Below are 19,386 nucleotides of genomic sequence, written 5' to 3' on the forward strand. Positions count from 1 at the left end.
CATTGTTTGGATTCAGTCTCCTCCCGCTATGGCCACCCCTCCCCTGACCACTGGGGTAGGAGAGGGAAGTGACGTCTATCAGGCACCTATTCTAGACCGACCCTTATGAGCACAGTGATGTGCACACACCTTGTTCAGGATGGTGCCTGGTGCAGAGTAAGCTCTTGGTACCTTAGCTATTACTATCATCACATTTGATTGGCACAAGGACATCGCAAGATAGGTGTTAGAAGGCCCATTTTGTAGACAGGGAAACTGAGACCCACAGAAGAATGCAACTGGCCGTGGGTTTCATGACAGCAAGTGACAGAGCCAGATTTGAATCCAGGCTTCCCTGTTTCTACTTTCCACTTCCCCACCATTCCTCCTCATCCCTGCTTTTGTTGGGGGTGAAGAGGGGAATAAAGCACCAAAATTTGGGGCAAGAGAAGTAAAGTGTCCCTACTGGGTGGGTGGGGAGGACATGACAACAAGGAGAGGCTGGGTCTGGGGGTTTTCCTACCAACCAGGTAAGCTGAGGGGCGGGGCAGGGGGTAAAGCCCCAGGCTGAGTGTGGGAATGAGATGCTCTCCTGGCTGCCTGCCCAGCTGGAGCCTGACAAGGGATGCTCGGGGCTTGAAAGCCTCATAAATGGGCAGAGGCCTCCCTCCACAGCCCCAGGATTGGGGCTTCCAAAGAAACAGTAGTGAATTAAGTGCTGAAGATGTGAGGGCTGCCCCCGCAACCATGCAATTAGGTAGTGGGTCTGTTACAGACATCAGGTGGGGAGTTGGGGACCAGACGGCGGCGAGGCTCACCCTTGCTATCCTGTCTGGAGCTGCCTGGCCCCCTGGCTGAGGTTTCCAGCTCTGGCAAGGAGAGAAGGCAGCGGGAAGCCCCGGTGTGTGGCCCCCTGAAGAGCAGGCCATTAATGGACCAGGCATTCCTCCCGTCCCTTGGGCAGCTTCACGGACCTATTTAGCACTTGCTAGAATTTCTGCCCAGCTCCTCCACTTGTGGAAGGAGCAACTCTTTGAATGTTCCAGTCTGCCAGACTGACCACTGCAGCTGCAGGACCTGTTGTGGCCCCTAGGGTGGGTCAGAGGTGCTGACTAATTTTAAAAGACTGTCAGACTGAAATTTCATTTGCCTGAGCCACTCAGGGCTAATTGTCACCTACTGAGCACCAGCTCTGTGTGGGCATTTTTTTTTAAAATTAATTAATTAATTAATTTTTGGCTGCATTGGGTCTTCGCTGCTGTGCACGGGCTTTCTCTAGTTGCGGCGAGCGGGGGCTACTCTTCCTTGTGGTGCGCGTGCTTCTCATTGCAGTGGCTTCTCTTGTTGCAGAGCACAGGGGCTAGGTGTACAGGCTTTAGTAGTTGTGGCTCGCGGGCTCTAGAGCACAGGCTCAGTAGTTGTGGCGCACGGGCTTCGTTGCTCCGTGGCATGTGGGATCTTCCCGGACCAGGACTTGAACCCATGTTCACTGCGTTGGCAGGCGGATTCTTAACCACTGCACCATCAGGGAAGTCCCTGTGTGGGCATTTTATCCAATTCTCTTATTTAAGTCTCACCATAATCCTCTGAGATAGTTATTTTTATCTGCTTCCTACCAATGAGGAAACTGAGGCTCCGAAAAGGTCAAGGTCAAGTAGGTCAAGGCTTGGTTAAAGTCATCCATCAGACTCCTGGAATCTTGCACATGACTCTTATTACCACAAAGCAGCCCCCCAGGGAGTTGGTCTTAACCTGTTCTATCCAAGGACAGAGAATCAAAGAGGCAAAGTGATATGTTCAAAATCACTCAGTTATTAAGCAGTGAAGCCAGGATTTGAAACTAGGTCCATTGGGTTTTAGAATCTTACCTCTCTACTCCTGCCAAATCTCCACTTCTCTCTCTGTTTCTGGGTTCTTTGGCTACAATGGACAGAAACACATGAAATCTGACTTAAGCTTATAAGGAAATTTATTGGCTTGTATAACAGAAAAGTACATAGGCACTGCCTTCAGGCAAAGCTGGATCCAGTTGCTCAGTCTCCTCTCCCAGCTTCTGCTATGTTGGCTTCATTCTCAGGAAGATTTTCCCTGTAGTTCCTTACATCTTACTGACTTAATCACTTCAGAGAAAACGGAACATACCTTTTTCAGAGGCTTCAGTAAAAGTCCCAGGGCTGATTCTGATTGGATCAGTTCTCTCTATTCTTGAGCCAATCACTGTGACCAGGGAGACAGAATCTTTCAGTGACAAGACCTAGGTCATGGGCAAGTCCTTGGAGCTGGAGTTGGGGGCGGCCATTGGCCAGTTCCACCAACTGGAAGGTCTGAAAGGGGCACAGGGGTGGTTTCCCAAAGGAATATGGAAGTGTTATTACCAGAATAAAGGGGCAAAAGCAATAAAAGTCTGCTCCACTGTTGTCCACTTGGGTGTGCATCAGAATCTCCAGAAGGGCTTGTTAACACACAGACTGCCAGGCTTCACCCCTACGCGTTCTGCTTCGATAGGTCTGGGGTGGGCCCAAGAATGTGCAAGTTCCTAGTGGATACTGCTGCTGCTCTGGGGGCCACACTTAGAGAACCACTGATCTGTACCTTTCTCTTACCCTCATTCTCTTCTCCCTCATCTTATCCTACCGTGTAAGGGCATCTGTACCCATCCAGGGCCTTCAGACTGGGGATGTATACACCTTGTGCTATGTGAGGTCTTTCCGAGAGGCCCATGGGAACAATAACCTTACAGGAATCAGGAATCGATTGACAGATCTTCAACTTTCCTGAGTGCTCTTTCCTAAACTGATCTGCTAGAGAACTTCCCTGTGGTCCCCGGCTCCCTTCCTGCCGCACATTCCGCAAAGTCCCTCCTCCACTTTACAGTAGAGAGGTACGCCTCTTGCCCTCCCTGCATCTCACTGCAGGCATTGCCTGGGATGTAGAAAACTCTAGCTCACGGAATGAAGGCATGATATCAGTGTGGGGAGCTCCCTTTATTCATGGTGCCATGAATCTACTGTAAGGCCTCAGGCTTTCCCTTGTCTTGATATTGATCTGTTCTGTAAGGGCAAAATGTGGATCCTGTTTTGGTCCAGGTGGGGTTATTCTGAATTCGGGTGCTGTGGGAGTATTGACAATTTTTCTTTAATTACCTTGCCTCTTTTATTCATTCCCCCAATATTATCTGGAATGCATTCACTACTAAGGGATGGTCTTATGAAAACAAAAGAAGTATCAATGGTGGGAGTAATTTATTTTATTTAGGGGACACAAACTCATGGCTAAATTCCATGCTTTACCTATCCATCTGTCTACCTACCCACCTACCTATCAAACCATCTTGGAATGACAATATTCAAGATTTAGAAAATGCATTCTTTGAAATACCAGTCTGGGTCCTGCTGCACTGTCACCATCCTCTGAGATGAGAAAGAGCCTGGTGTGTTTCTCATCCATCCGTTCCTTGGTCCATGTCTCTGTGGAATATTTTGCCCAGTTTCAAGAAGGAGGAGATGAAACCTTCCAGAATTACTTCCTACAGGTCATATTTGAGTAAAAGATCTTGTAGCAGAGGAAAGTTAGTGTTTATCTTTTCTTGAACATTTATTAAGACTTGCAGGGAAAATATTTTCACTTAACTTTTGCAAAAAGATGACTGGTTACCCTAAATCCACATTCATTTTTCACTTGGATGGAAATCTCTTATATGCTGTCACTTGTCACTGCTCATTTATTCATTCTTATTGTGTATTTATTAGAATTAGAAGAACTTAATTGTGAATGACATGGTTTCTACTGAAAAGATATTCTCTTCAAAATTATTTAAGGGGGTTCATGAGAAAAAAGTGTGAAGACCCCAATCTAGTTCAATTCGGGCATCCGTACACTCTACAGTCAGGCACAGATATACAATCAGAAAACATTCCCCAGGGCACTGGCTGCTTGCCTGCCTTCCGCAGCTGGGAGCACAGAGGTACCTCAACTTGGTCTCATGGGGAGACCCCAAGAGGCAGCCCTTGGGGAGCTTGCACACAGTTGAACGTTGTGAACAGATGGACTATTAAACAGTAAGAGAAGAGCATGTAGATAGAGGCCCCAAAACTCTGGATGCACAGAGGATGAGAGGACTAACTGGGAAAGAAGTGAGGGGTCAGGAGACTCTGGAAGGCTGAATGAAATTTAACTGCAAGGAGAAAGCAGGGAAGGGCAGTCCAGGCAGAAGGAACAGCAAGGAGAAGGTGGAAAGAAGCAAAAATATATGAAGATTTACAGAATATGGCATGGCAGGAGCTAGGAAGCGCAAGGTGGAGCGATGGGAGATGCAGCTGGGATGGGAGAGAGAGAGAGACAGTCAAGGCTGTGGCTTTCATAGCCCCCATTTTTTGCACGCCACTCCTGCATTGTGCACATATGTCCAAGTTCACACACACCCTGCTCTGCACATGCAGGAACAGTCAGTCACACTCTGACGCTCAGCCAAGTGTACACACCAGCACTAAGATAGCACAGGGTCATGCCTCCTTCCTGCCCTCCTTTCTCCTTCCTTCCTGCCTGTAACATTTTCTGAGTGCCCACTCTATACTGGATTCCTTGGAGATAAAGCAGTAAATCTCTGCCATCTCTGCCCCCCAGAGGCTTATTGAGGTGACAGACAGTTAAAAATGACCACACACTGTGATTAGTGACACAATGGGCCAGGATAGTACAAAGGGGGAGTCAGTGAGGACTTCCTGGAGGAAGAGTCCTGGAAGCTGAGACCTGAAAGAATGAGGAAGCATTGGCAAGAATAGAAGGGGGTGGGAGGGGTGAAACATTCTAGGTAGAAGAAGCAGCATTTGCAAAGACCTGGCTAAGAGAGCATAGCCTCCAGGAAAACACAGAAAGGGGGCCAGGGGAGGATTTATGATTTCAACACAGGAGTGGCAACTTGGTTGGCAAAAATGGGGGAGGGGATGTTACTAGAGGACTCTCCTCGGGTTTCTGTTTTGTTGGGGAGGCTGGGGCTTGGGCTGATGGACGAGGATGATGGTCGTGGGTACCACACCTTCCTCAGGCACCTCTGGGGACTGCTTTAGAGTCAGATATGGTTCCATTCCTCATCAGCTTTCACCTCATGGTTTCAGCAGTCATTGAGGATCATGGCCTGCATCAGTGGTTCCCAACCAGGGCGACTTCAGGACACTTGGCCGTGTGCGGGGATGTTTTGGTTGTCACAACTGGGGGGCAGCTACTGGCGTCTAGTAGGTAGAGTCTAGGGATGCAGCTAAACATCACACCATGTACAGAACAGGCCCTACAACAAAGAATTATTTGGTCCAAAGTGTCAATTGTGCTGAGGCTGGAAAACCTTGGCCCAGATCCATTTTTCAGGAGAGTGGCAAAATGGTGATTTTCTACTTCTATCGTTTCTTCTGCAGTGATTGACTGGGATTCTTCTGTAAACAAGAACTCTTCCCCATCAACTCTTCAGTTACCCCAAGAGATAATTCACACAGGAAAGACAAGTACTTGATTCTTTATTTACCAGTTTTCAGAATAATTCATCAACTAGCATTCTCCAAAGATGACCAATGCACTTTTTTAGTATCTCCATGAGAATTTTAAGAAACTTAATGTCTCGCAATCCATGGAAGTGATTAATCTTTGTGAAGGTCAGATTCCTCCATCTTTGGCCAGTGAGGACTCCTTCAGTTGGCTCTTGTGTCCTTTTGTCACTGCCTTAGTGTTCTGATAGCTTCTTTGCTTCCTGGTGTGACAAGTTGTCCCTGGTTCACCTTGTACATTTTAAAGCTCCTGGCACAGTGCCTGGGACATAACGAGTGCTCATCTAATGCTGTGATTATTGTGAGGACAGAAATCAGCTCCTCCAAGTTGCTTTCCCTCAACCCCCAGTGCATTCTGACACTTGCTTTCTGTACCTCCAGACGGTCTGGGGCAGGTCCTGAGAGTAATGAAGGTTCAGGTTAGCCAGAGACAGCTGCAAACCGTGGCTCTGTTGGACAGAGGGACCTGCCAGCCAAGAGTGCACGTCTATTAGAGGCCAGGGTAAACCGTCAGAAGAGAGGGGCAAATTAGCTAATTCAGGAGTCAAGGCCTTGCTTTTGTTTTCACTGTCAATTTTAATCCTGCAATAACCTTTGACCTAAGCCTTGGGGCAATTAGTGCCTGCAAGTGAAGCAGTGGTGGGTTTGAACTTCTGCCTTCCTCCCAGGCTAAGTCAATACCTTTGTATTCTATTACATGTAATTGAGGCAAAAGGGTTTATTTAAGCTAACAAATGATTATTTCCCACAATAGAACCTCCATCCCAGTTAGCGAATTGGCTCTTCCAGGCATCCTATGTTTTGTCTGCAACCAAAGCCTGTATTTCACTGACTGCTTTGTCCTCTTTTCTCCTTTTTCCTTGCTTCTCTCTCCTACCCCTCCCCTTTGCCCTCACAATTCAATTGAGTAAATTCAATGTAACTAGCATTCACACTGAGCCTCCCCTGTTAGGTTTAGGCATTAGGCAGGCCAAGCCCTTAGATCCCAGTACAATTCTGGGCCACCCCAGAAGGATCTCACAGCCTAGTGACAAAGACAGACACGTAAACAGATAAATTATAAATTATTACTGTGGTGTGATAAGTGCAAAGTAATTCAACAAGTCTAGGCAAAGAAGATAGATGGTGTGGAGGGGTCTTTGTGCAGAATCTAGAAGGGAGACAAGACTGGGGACATTTGAACCATTAGACATGAGGTTTCCATAGACCAAAGAGGGATTTTATCCAAGTGACTTGAGGGTAGTTATTTAAAAGAATGTGGCACTACAGAACACAGATTTTGTTCGGGTTCCCTGCTTTCCTATGGTGTCATGTACTTCAGAGAAGGCTTGTGCCAATCTCATCCTTGGGGTGAATCTTGATTCATCAAAGCCCGTCATGCTAACTGCACTTCCCTTGCCAGTGATTGGCTTAAGACAGGTGCATATGACTCTATTTTGGCCAATGAGCTATGAGGGGAAGTCTGGGGTGGTGGTGGTGGGGGCATGTTTCTATGGAAGTTTCTTAACCCTTAAAAACAGACACAAGGAAATTATGATCACTTTTCTGAGTCTGGATTTTGGTGAGGATGTGATGGCTGGAGCTGTTGTAGCCTTCTTGCAACCATGAGGAGAACCAGCTGTTATACTGAGGGTGGTAGAGAAAAGAGAAGGCAGAAACCTGGGTCCTTGATGCCATTGTTCAGCTACTGAATAAAGCAACATGGGTCCTTCCTGCCTTGAGACTTCTCACTGTCTGAGATAACAAAATGTTCTTGTATGTAAGTCTGTTTCAGTTGGGTTTTCTGTTACATGTTGCTGAAAGCTTCCCAACTAATAATACAGAAAAGGAGGTAGAATTTGAAGAATGAGTCATGAGAAAGAAAAGAGCATTTTGGGAAGGGGATACAGCCCAGACAAAGGTGCTGAGACAATAGCAAATGTACATTTTAAGTGCACAGAGGCTTAGTTCTGAGAGGTGAGGTCAGATAGGGTTCAGCCAGGTTAGGCAGCATCCCATTTCCCCCTCTCTCTGCCTCCCTCTTTTCCTCCATTCCTCCTGAGTGGTTCCTCCTCTTCAGCCAGTCTCCTCTCCAAAGGTACACGGGAGGGAGATGCAGGTAGCAGCAATCTTAGCCTAGATATAAAATGTTTACTGAGTATTCACTCTGTGCCAGGACTTGTGCTGGGCTGAAACGGTCCCTCTGAACAGATTGCCTAGTCCAGGGACAGAGACAAAAACGTAAACCTATGTTTCTAAACATGTGATCAGTTTTAGATGGTTCATGAGCTAATTTTTTTTTATTTGAACAGTTATGAATTTATTTTAATGATCAATTTCTATACATGGCAGAAATATACATTTTCCTTTCAAATATATTAAAGCATAGGAAAAAAGGGTCAGTTTAAGGAAAACTAGTTAGTAATGTTACAGGCAGTATGGGGATGTGGTAAAACTTGTGCAATGAGAATTGAATAACATGTACATGCACACGTGTGCATGTGCGTGTGTGTGTGTTAGTCTGCTCAGTTTTGTTTTTTGTTTTTTCTAATCATTTGAGAATAGACTTCTGTTCTTTCAGGAACTTCTGTTTCTGTGTTTTATGTGGTTTCACTGGGAGATGCCATGTACATATATGACCATCCCTACTCCCACCATATTCAATTGGTCCAGGATTTTCTCTCAGGATTTGTCAAACCATGAAAAGCCTCTTTCTAGTGGCAGAAGCTATGAGACATGAGACTTGGGAACTGTTGGCCTGTTCCTTGCCCTACCAAGGACCCTGACCTGGAGTGAGGGAGGAAGGAAGGAAAAGAGAAGGAGAAAAAGAAGATACAATTCATTCTCGTTATTCATGGTAGTTATGTTCTATAAAGTGACCACAAACTGAACTAGTGAATATCCAACCATTGCTCCTGGGGGAAATACAGGGTTAGGTTCCCGTGAGCCCCTGGTCACAACATTTTCATCAACTGATCAGTGTATAACTTTGTTTTACTTGTGTTCCTGTTTAAAGACACCTTATTTAACATACATTGTTGATTCATTAGCATTAAACTCACAGCCAGCAGCGCTATAACTCACGCCTGAACGAACCTTATCCAACACACATGTTTTCTCCATAAGTCACATCACAGCCTTCTTGCACTTAGGAGCACTAGACAGCACCTCAGCGCTATGCTTGGGGGGTCGTTTTCAACAGTGAAATCACCAACAAAAAGCACTAAAATGAGAAAAAATATGGCATTAAATAGACTTACAAAAAGGACACTTTTTCATAACATGGGAGCTGAGACCAGAAAACAGAGTGTCGCCTAGTTTGACCTTAGCTGGGAACATGTGTGTCGGATGACTCAAGTTTTTCACCACTCTGTGCGTGTCCACAAATGACTGTGAAAATGCCACAAATATTGATCTAGGGTTTGCAAATAAATTTTAGCAAGTAGACAAATTTACAAATACAGAATCCATGAAAAATGAGAATTGATTATGAGAGAGAGAGGGAGAGAGTGCTTGCTCAGCTCTGCTGGAATTTGAGTCACTGGCTCTAGCTACTTCCCTGCCCTTCTTTTTTTTTTTTTAAATTTATTTTTTGGCTGTGTTGGGTCTTCATTGCTGTGCACAGGCTTTCTCTAATTGCAGTGAGCACGGGCTACTCTTCATTGTGGTGCACAGGCTTCTCATTGCAGTGGCTTCTCTTGTTGTGGAGCACGGGCTCTAGGCATGCGGCGGGCTTCAGTAGTTGCAGCACTCGGGCTCAGTAGTTGCAGCACGTGGGCTCAGTAGTTGTGGCTCGCGGGATCCAGAGCGCAGGCTCCAGAGTGCAGGCTCAGTAGTTGTGGTGCACAGGCTTTGTTGCTCCGTGGCACATGGGATCTTCCCAGACCAGGGATCAAACCTGCGTCCCCTGCATTGGCAGGTGGATTCTTAACCACTGTGCCACCAGGGAAGTCCCATTCCCTGACCTTCTTATGGCTTGAATGTTCAATTTTGTTTGATTGTATGAGATATTTCAAGGTCCTTTCTATGCCCCACCCCTTTTTGTTTTACCCTAAGCTGATTCAGTTGGAGTTCTATTGCTTGTAACCAAGAGTTCAGACTTAGTATAGAAAGTCCTTGGCACATAGTAGGTCCTCAGTGAATGTGGGTCCCTTCCCTCATAGAATGCAGGGTTGGCTAAAGGTAACCAATGAACGTGTGTCCTAGGGAGAGACAATTGTTAAGAAAAAAGGGCTTTATAATAAAAAAAATAGGTAGCAACATATTTCCAACTCTTCCTTTTACCCTTAGCAGCAGCAGTCACTTCTTGCCATGTTCCAGTACAGATGGAAAAGTCACTGAATTACAAACCCAGTTGCAAGCTATTTTTGGTGTAATTGTGGGGTGTGTGTGTGTGTGTGTGTGTGTGTGTGTGCGTGCGTGCGCACGCGCAATGTATGCATTGAGATTCTTGGCCACAGCCTCTGTTTGTATCAGCTGTCAGCAAATCAGAGGCACCATACACGTTTGTCATAATTCATTACATTAATTAACCATGTTTGAGAACTGGGCACAGGCCAGAGGGGATGCGGGGGAGGGAAGCCTCCACATTGTTTTGTCTGAACCTCCCGGGTCAGAATTTCCACGGTTTGATGGGCTGCCATCGCCTGCACATGTGTCCCCTGACACGCGGACCTTGATGAAATCATCATGTTTACATCTTTGAATATTCTCTGCAGATGATGCCTGTGGCGGGAAGCCAGAGGCAGAGAGCATCCCAGAACTTGGCTCTGGAGGCCCATCTCTGTACCCAAAAAGAGTTTGGAATTACCCTGATGTCCGGTACCATACTGGGCACCCTCCACTAGCCCATCTCTCTTTGGCCAGTTCTCTGGGCAGGCTGCCTGGGCTAGGCCTTCTGCAGGACAAATGGCGCTGGCCGTACCATCCCCACTCAAGGCGCGGTGGGGGTGAAGGCGTCCTCTCTCCACATCCCCCAGTTCAGTGAACGCCAGCTGCCAGGCTCGGAACTTGCAGATAATTCTTGACTCTTTTACCATATCCAGTCTCCCTCCACATCCTATTCATTCCCCTTTATTACCGTTTCTCAGGTCCTTGGACTTCAGCGCTACTTCACCACGATCCCATCTGGGCCTCCATCGCCTCTCACCTGGACCACAGCAAGAGTCTCATCTCTGGCCTCCTTTTCCCCCGTCTCTTCCTTCCATCTTTCCTGCAGCCTGCAGCCACAGGGAGTTTTCTACAATGTAAATAGAAGCATATCACTCTCCCAGTTCCTCCATACTTCCCATTGACCTTGGGATTCTTTATGATGGCTTACAAGGCCCTTCCTGACCTGGCCCTGCCAATCATTGATTTCTGTCCATTTTCAAGCCTTCTTCTCCAGCCTCCCTGCAGTTCTTCTAGTAAGTTTCTTTTGCCTATATTAGTTTATTTTGTATGCGCCCACAGACCCTGACTCCTGAATCATCAAAGTTTATATTTGTTCTGTATGTCAGATTAAGGAAAATTAAAAACATTTTTTTTCAATAAAAGTGTCCTATGTTATTACCATGTGCTCAGTAACTGGGCCTCTGACTGGTGTTTATCACTGAGTCTTTGGTGTTTAGAAACTAGGTCCTTAATGACATCATTTAAACTACTGGATTGAACCTTGCCTGAAGCCAGTACCACGCATTTCCCAGTTTCGGGGGGTTTTTTTGGTTGCGTGGTACGGCTTGCGGGATCTTAGTTCCCCTACCAGGGATTGAACCTGGGCCATGGCAGTCAAAGCTCCGAGTCCTAACCACTGGACCACAAAGTATCTCCTTTCCCAGTTTTTTTAGTCAACAGATTCTCCTTATGTTTGATTATTTATTTATTTTTGGCTGTGTTGGGTCTTCGTTGCTGTGCACGGGCTTTCTCTAGTTGCAGCCAGCAGGGGCTACTCTTCCTACTCTTCGTTGTGGTGCGTGGGCTTCTCATTGAGGTGGCTTCTCTTGTTGTGGAGCACGGGTTTTGGGTGCGCGGGCTTCAGTAGTTGTGGCACCCGGGCTTAGTTGCTCCGCGGCATGTGGGATCTTCCCGGACCAGGAATCGAATCCGTGTCCCCTGCATTGGCAGGCGGATTCTTAACCACTGCGCCACCAGGGAAGTCCCTCTCCTTATGTTTGAATTAAATTTTCTGTGACTTTCAACTTGACACAGACATTGAGTTACACATTGTTTTTGGACAAGGACGATGCCTGCTTCATCTTGACTGTAATTATCTGCTAGGGTGGATTTTTTATTTGTATTATCCAGGCTTATTATTAACCTCTTCCCTTCCTTGGTGTAATTACCCTCTGCACATCACTTGCAGTTTATAAACACTCTCACATCCATTATCTCATTTAAACCTGCCAACAATCCTGGGAGGTATGTGTAACTGCATCCATTTTACAGATGAGAGAACTGAGGTTCAGAGAAGTAACAGGCTTGCCCAAGTTCGCATGGTTAGTAAAAAGCAGGGCTAGCTTTTAAATCCTGCGCTCTGATTCAGAACTTGTATATTTTCTTACATTTGTGTGTTCATTAATTCATTCGAGAACAACAAAAATGACTGAATGTCAACTATGTTAGAGATCTTGCCAGGCTTTGGAAATACACCAGTGAACAAGGCAGAGTCCCTGTCATTGAGGAACTTACTGACCAGCAGGAGACACAGACCATGGCAGTGATCTGTGATGGGGGCCCTGATTCATTCTGAGCCTGAATAGCTAGCTGATCAGCAAGCCACCACTGGAGGGGACAAGCCTCCATCATTTCCAGTCTGTCTCCCTGAGTAAGATTCAAATTCTAGGCTTGGGTGGGATGTGGGGGGGGGGCTGGTTAAAATAGATGCAATAGATTGTGTGCAGTGGGGAACAGGTAATTCTGCAAGAGGAAGTTGAGACATCATTAGGGAGGAGAAATAGGAACAACAAATGTTCACTATAATTCGGGACACTTGAGTCACTTACTGGATTCCAAGGTTATTGTGCCTGGGTGATGGTCAAGAGTTACAATTGCTACACCCTGGCTTTTAATACGTGATTTCCCAATTTGGGACATTAGGTTTTTTCCCTTAAGTCCTTCTGACTTATTTTGGAACCACCTTCTATGAATAAGAATGTTGCTAAGCCCTTTAGGGAGAAGGTAGATGTTGGTGAGCAGGGCCAAAGCATTTTTTCATCTTCTTCTGTAGTAATGTAAATACCTCCTCTGTACTTTCTCAACCCAAGGCAGACGTGACTAATCGAGCCTGGAATTCTTTCCCACTGAGCCCAGATAAAGCCTCAGAAATCTTATTACAGCCACAACCAATTGACCAGAGTTGGCACATGGAGTGACATCTATTTGCCAGTCCTGTTTTGGAGACTGTGGGACCTTGGGAAAATCTCCTTCCTTTCTCTGGGCCTCAGTTTCCCCATCTGTTAAATAGTGGCAGGTGCCTTCCAATTCTGACCATGTTAGAATGGAAGATCTTCGAGGTGGAAAGACATCTCTGTAGGGCAGGCTTTTAGGCTCTAGATGAAGTTTGCTCCCTCTCTTTCCCCATCCTCCTAGGACCTTCAGGACTGGGAAGTAGGTGGGAATCATATCACGTGCTGGGACACAGACCAAATATTTCCCTCACAATCTGTGCAGGTAACATCGCTAGAGAACGCCTGAGACTCAGGGGTGTGTAGTCTAGGAGCGAAGTGGCAAGGTCACCATTTTTTGAGTGCCTACTGTGTATGCCCGGCCCCACCTCTAATCTCCAGCACAACCCTCAGAGGTAACGTTCTCGTTCTTTTTTTTTACTGAAGTATAGTTGATTTACAATATTGTGTTATTTTCAGGTGTACAGCAAAGCAACTCAGTTATTTTTTTTCAGATTATTTTCCATTATAGGTTATTACAAGATACTGAATATTGTCCCCTGTGCTGTACAGTAAATCCTTGTGCCTATCTATCTTATATGTAGTAGTTTGTATCTGTTAATCCCATACTTCTAATTTAACCCTCCTGCATTCTTTTTCCCCTTTGGTAACCGTAAGTTTGTTTTCTATGCCTGTGATTCCTTTGTTTTATAAGTAGATTCATTTGTGTTGTTTTAGGTTCCACATATAAGTGATGTCATATAATATTTGTCTTTCTCTGTCTGTACTTACTTCACTAAGTATAATATTTTTTAGGTCCGTCCATGTTGCTGCAAATGGCAATAGTTCATTCTTTTTTATGGCTGATTAATATTTCATACCACAGCTTCTTAAGCCAATCTTCTCTTGAGGGACTCTGGTGTTGTTTCCGTGTCTTGGCCATCGTAAATTGTGCTGCTATGAATATTGGGGTGCCTGTGTCTTTTCAAATTAGAGTTTTTGTCTTTTCTGGATATATACCTAGGAGTGGGATCGCTGGGTCATATGGTAGTTCTATTTTTAGTTTTTTAAGGAACCTCCATACTGTTTTCCACAGTGGCTGCACCAATTTACATTCCCACCAATAGTGTAGGAGGGTTCTCTTTTCTCTACACCCTCTCTTTATTTGTAGACTTTTTGACGATGGCCATTCTGACTAGTGTGGTGTGATACTGTATTGTGGTTTTGATTTGCATTTCTTTAATAATTAACCATGCTGAGAATTTTTTCACATGCCGATTGGCCATATGTATGTCTTCTATGGAGAAATGTCTTCTGCTCATTTTTTGATTGGGTTGTTTGTTTTTTTGATATGTTCTCATTCTTATCTTATAGACAAGGGTAATGACCTCTGAGTGCTACCCACACACTCACCCAGTGGCAGAGTCAGGATTAAAGCTCAGGTTCTGTGTCCATTGCTCTTTCAATAATTCCACCTAGTTCGAGCTAGAAAGGCCCTAAGGGTATGATCTTTGGTACTTTTGGGGATTTGTCAGGCCCAGTGCCACTCCTGGTCCCCCTCCCCCTGCAGCACCAATCTGTCTCTGCACCCAACACTGTTGCTCTGCTCAGCTCCCCCCATCTTTCCTGGCTTCTGTGTTCTCTGTGCCTATCGGCCTGTGCCTGCACTCTCTTTGCAGGGTTGCCCAGGACTGGAGATGCTTCCCACAGATGCCAAGAGAGGGTCATGCCCAAGGACTTACATTCTCCTTCCACTCTGCCGTTTGGCCCGTGACTGGCTGGTACTGGAGTAGGAAAGCCCAGTGCCCGTGTCTGGAATCTGCACAAACTCTGAGGGGTAACGTCCGCCCCAGAGTCTCCCTGAGGTATCAAGCTGAGGTTACGCCTTTGCCCCAGCTTGCACCCTTGCTTGGCTTCCTTCCCTTCCCTGTTGTCCTTCCCCCACTCTCTGACTGAAAGCCATTCCTCAGTAAATCACTTGCCCTCAAATACTCAGCTCAAAGTCTGCTCTGGGCAACCTGACCTCAGATACCTTCCTTCCCTCTATTTCTTAGGAAATTAATCATAATAACTGAGATTTTAGAATTCATTGCAAAGCATTTTTTCTTTTAAACTTTTTGGGTTTGTTTGTTTATTTATTTATTTATTTATTTATTTATGGCTGTGTTGGGTCTTCGTTTCTGTGTGAGGGCTTTCTCTAGTTGTGGCAAGCGGGGGCCACTCTTCATTGCGATGCGCGGGCCTCTCACTATCGCGGCCTCTCTTGTTGCGGAGCACAGGCTCCAGACGCGCAGGCTCAGTAATTGTGGCTCACGGGCTTACTTGCTCCGTGGCATGTGGGATCTTCCCAGACCAGGGCTCGAACCCGTGTCCCCTGCATTGGCAGGCAGATTCTCAACCACTGCACCACCAGGGAAGCCCTGCAAAGCATTTTTAAAAACAATTTATATATTTTATTTATTTTATTTTTGGCTGCATTGGGTCTTCGTTGCTGCGTGTGGGCTTTCTCTAGTTGTGGCGAGCAGGGGCTACTCTTCGTTGCAGAGCACGGGCTTCTCATTGCGGTGGCTTCTCTTGTTGCGGAGCACGAGCTCTTGGCACGCAGGCTTCAGTAGTTGTGGCACGTGGGCTCAGTAGTTGTGGCTCGTGGGCTCCAGAGTGCAGGCTCAGTAGTTGTGGCGCACGAGCTTAGTTGCTCTACGGCACGTGGGATCTTCCCGGACCAGGGCTCTAACCTGTGTCCGCTGCATTGGCAGGCGGATTCTTAACCACTGTGCCATCAGGGAAGGCCCATTGCAAAGCTTTTTTTTTTTTTTTAAACAACAGCTCCTGTTTATTTATTTATTTATTTTTATTTATTATTTATTTTATTTATGGCTGTGTTGGGTCTTCGTTTCTGTGCGAGGGCTTTCTCTAGTTGCGGCAAGCGGGGGCCACTCTTCATTGCAGTGCGCGGGCCTCTCACCATCGCGGCCTCTCCTGTTGTGGAGCACAGGCTCCAGATGCGCAGGCTCACTAGCTGTGGTGCACGGGCTTAGTTGCTCCGCGGCATGTGGGATCCTCCCAGACCAAGGCTCGAACCCGTGTCCCCTGCATTGGCAGGCAGATTCTCAACCACTGCGCCACCAGGGAAACCCTGCAAAGCATTTTTGAGAGATGATCTTACATAGTTCTCTCTGCCTGGAATGCCCTCCCACTGCCCACTTCATAGCTGGACCCAGCTCGATCCTCACTTCCTCTGGGAGGCTTCTCTGCTCAGCCAGGTAGGGTGATGTTCTCCTTTGTCTCTCCTATTGTGGCAGAGACCTGCTAGATACACATCAATCCTGGCTCCTCATTTCCCAGCCTCCTGTGCATTAAGTGGGGGCAGTGAAACTAGTTCTAGCCAATGGAACATGGGCAAGTCAGGTACATGACTTCTGGGCCAGGCCATAAAATGTTCCATGCAGTCCTCCATGATGCCACTCTCCTGCTTGTTGGCTGACATCCAGTAGAGGATTCCAGTGGAAGACTCCAAGGAGGCCTGGCTCTCCTGATGATAAAGAGAAGAGCCCCTGCCAATGCATTGCACCATGTGATATATATATATATTTTTTAAACTTATTTATTAATTGATTGATTTTTGGGTGTGTTGGGTCTTCGTTTCTGTGCGAGGGCTTTCTCTAGTTGTGGCGAGCGGGGGCCACTCTTCATCGTGGTGCGCGGGCCTCTCACTATCGCGGCCTCTCTTGTTGCGGACGGAGCACAGGCTCCAGACGCGCAGGCTCAGTAGTTGTGGCTCACGGGCTTAGTTGCTCCGCGGCATGTGGGATCTTCCCAGACCAGGGCTCGAACCTGTGTCCCCTGCATCGGCAGGCAGATTCTCAACCACTGCGCCACCAGGGAAGCCCCATGTGATATATTTTTAAGCCACTGAGATGCTGGGATTATTTGTTAAAGCAGCTTGCATTGAATGCCCTGACCAAGGCACCCAGCATCTTGTAATATATCTATTTTAACAACAATCACCCTACATTATAATTGGTTACTTATCTGTCTCACTGAATGGGCTGGAAGCTCCTTGAGAGCAGATACAAGATTTACCTCTCCATCTCCAGTGCCCAGTACAAGAAGATGGTCCATATTTGTTTGTCCAATGAATGCATGAAAACATTGTGAGGTGCAGCATAATAGTCTAGTCCGTAGAATCTAGAGTTGCAGTGGCTCGGTTGGAATCCTTGCTCTCCCTTTTGTTGCTTGGGTCACCTTGGACAAGTTACTTACTCTCTCTGAGCTTAGTTTCCTAATCTGTAAAGTGGTGATAATTGAAGTACCTACTTCATAGAATTGTCATGAGGATTAAATGAGGTCATGCATTTAGCCAGAGCCTGGCAAGTAGTAAGCACTCCATAAATATAACTCTTATTATTATCATAGCTCTTATCATCTCCAATGACACTGAAATTCAGAAAGGTGGCTTGACTGACCCAAGATCATTCAGTAAGGGACAGAAGTGATCCTTGCATTCAGAGCTTCCTGTTTCTGCCATGAGGAGTAAGTGGAGAGCTTGTCTTTCATCTTGGGCTTTTCCCCTGCAATTCTGGGTGACAGCCAGTATCCCCAGCAGGAGTGGTGACCTGGGACTTTTTAACACCTTCAGGTGCTAAGTTGAGGCAAAGGGCCTGAGTGACTTCCCTGGAGAGAATCATGCACTTGGTTGGAAGACCCTCCCGGGTGGAAACCTCCACCTTGGAGGAACCAGGATGCAGCCTGGGGGCGCCCCTTGTTGCATGAGACAGGCATCGGCTTACACAGGAGCCCCAGGAACCTGCGGCCAGCTTCCTCCATTGTCCAGGCCCTCTTTTCTTCCCCTCTTAACTTCTATCTCTCCTCCTCTTCCTTCAGAAAAACACTCAGCAGTTTTCCAGCTGCTTTGGCAGTCTCTGAGCTTGAATTTCAAGACCCACGGCCTCTGAGGACAGGAGCCCAGAGGAAGGTTTTTAGCTCTGTGAGACCCAGACGGCAGGAAGTGCTGGGGTTTCCTGAGGGGTGGGGGGAGAGGGGCACGCCAGGGTTTCCCCAGGCTGCGTGGGAGGAGCCCCAGCTGGAGGCCGACTTCAGTCCCCTGGGAAGCAAGGGCCTGGACCCAGCTGGAGAGGGAAGGCCCACATGGAACGCTGAGGAATTCCAGGGGATCCCGGCCCCCTCAGTGGTGAGGGCCCCCAGCAGCCGGGGGAATGTGTGAAGTGCCCTGCTGGGGCCAGAGATGGCCTGTGCTGTGTGCGATGAGCATGGCCCCTTTCCTGGTCTCCTCTCCCCTTTCTGAAACACCATGTTCTTGCCCACCTCTCTGCCATTTTCTTGGCCTGCCCTCTCCTTCCTCTTTACCACCTGGTGCTCTCCACTCACCTTTCCAGATAACCCCTTGTCTGTGAGGTCCTCGCAGCTGACCCACTGACCTCCCACAGCCTCAGGTGGGCTCCCCCTCAGAGACCGCGGAGAGCATGTCCTCTCCTAACCCCAGAATGCCTTGTGGCAGGCTCTGTGACTGTTCACCTTCGAGCAAGTACATCAGTGAATGAATGAATGAATGAACAAATGAACGGAAAAGTGCCTCTCTGTGCTACTGAATGAATGAGTCAATGAGAGCACGAGGGGGTGAATGAACTTGCCTCAATGGGAGTGAGTGGGGAGCTGGGGGGGTTTTGGGGTGACCCCTGGGGGCAGAGGCAGCAGCTGCAGGAAAGGAGGCCTTGACGGCTTTGGAAAGGGGCTGCCATGGTTCATTATCCCGGGAGGACCCAGCAGGCCAAGGGGTCCCTTCCCCATGCACAGCCCTCTGTCGTCTCTCCGGGCTCTGGTGTCCCCTCAGGCTTCCATCCTTGGCCATGCTCAGAGGAGAACCCTCCTGGCCCCCCTTGGGTTTTCTTGGCAGGGTCCTCCTTGGAGCATGTTTCTTTTGGACGAAGCCTCTCTCTGACCCTTCCTCCCTCCCCCAAGTCCCCATTAAGTGTTCAAAGTATTTTCTTTTACTCAATAAAGCAAACAAAGGCGAGGGCAGCCTTGAGCCCTGAATCTGCAGCCCTTGGCTTCACTCGGCTGGGGTTCGCGAGCCACCTCCACGCTGGAGTCTCTGGGGACCCTCCCATGTACTCCACTTCCCAGATGGGAAAGCGAGGCTTGGAAGGTGAAGGTCATTCTGCTAAGCGCGGCATGTGGAGACTTGACCTGGGCCCTTCTGACTCAGCCCTGGGAGAGCCATCCCCCTCTTGGTGGCCCATCTCCACCTCCCTTTGATTCCAGTGGGTGACAGCTGGCTGGGTGCTAGGTGGCCTCCGTGGTGAGGGTCTGCAGTTCTTTCTGCGATACACTTCCGTATGGCTCTGCACATCCCTGCCGAACGGCCGCTGTACGCGGGCAGGACTGCTGACCGCTGTGAGTGCTGGGAATCCCGCCTGGGGCTCCACGGAGACGGGTGAGACCTGGTGGGTACGTGGGGCAGGCAGACCCACGGAGAGGAGTGTGAATTGACTGAGCACACTCTACATGCCAAG

This window comes from Balaenoptera acutorostrata, chromosome 2 (assembly GCF_949987535.1).
Source record: "Balaenoptera acutorostrata chromosome 2, mBalAcu1.1, whole genome shotgun sequence".
NCBI classification, from domain to species: Eukaryota; Metazoa; Chordata; class Mammalia; order Artiodactyla; family Balaenopteridae; genus Balaenoptera; species Balaenoptera acutorostrata.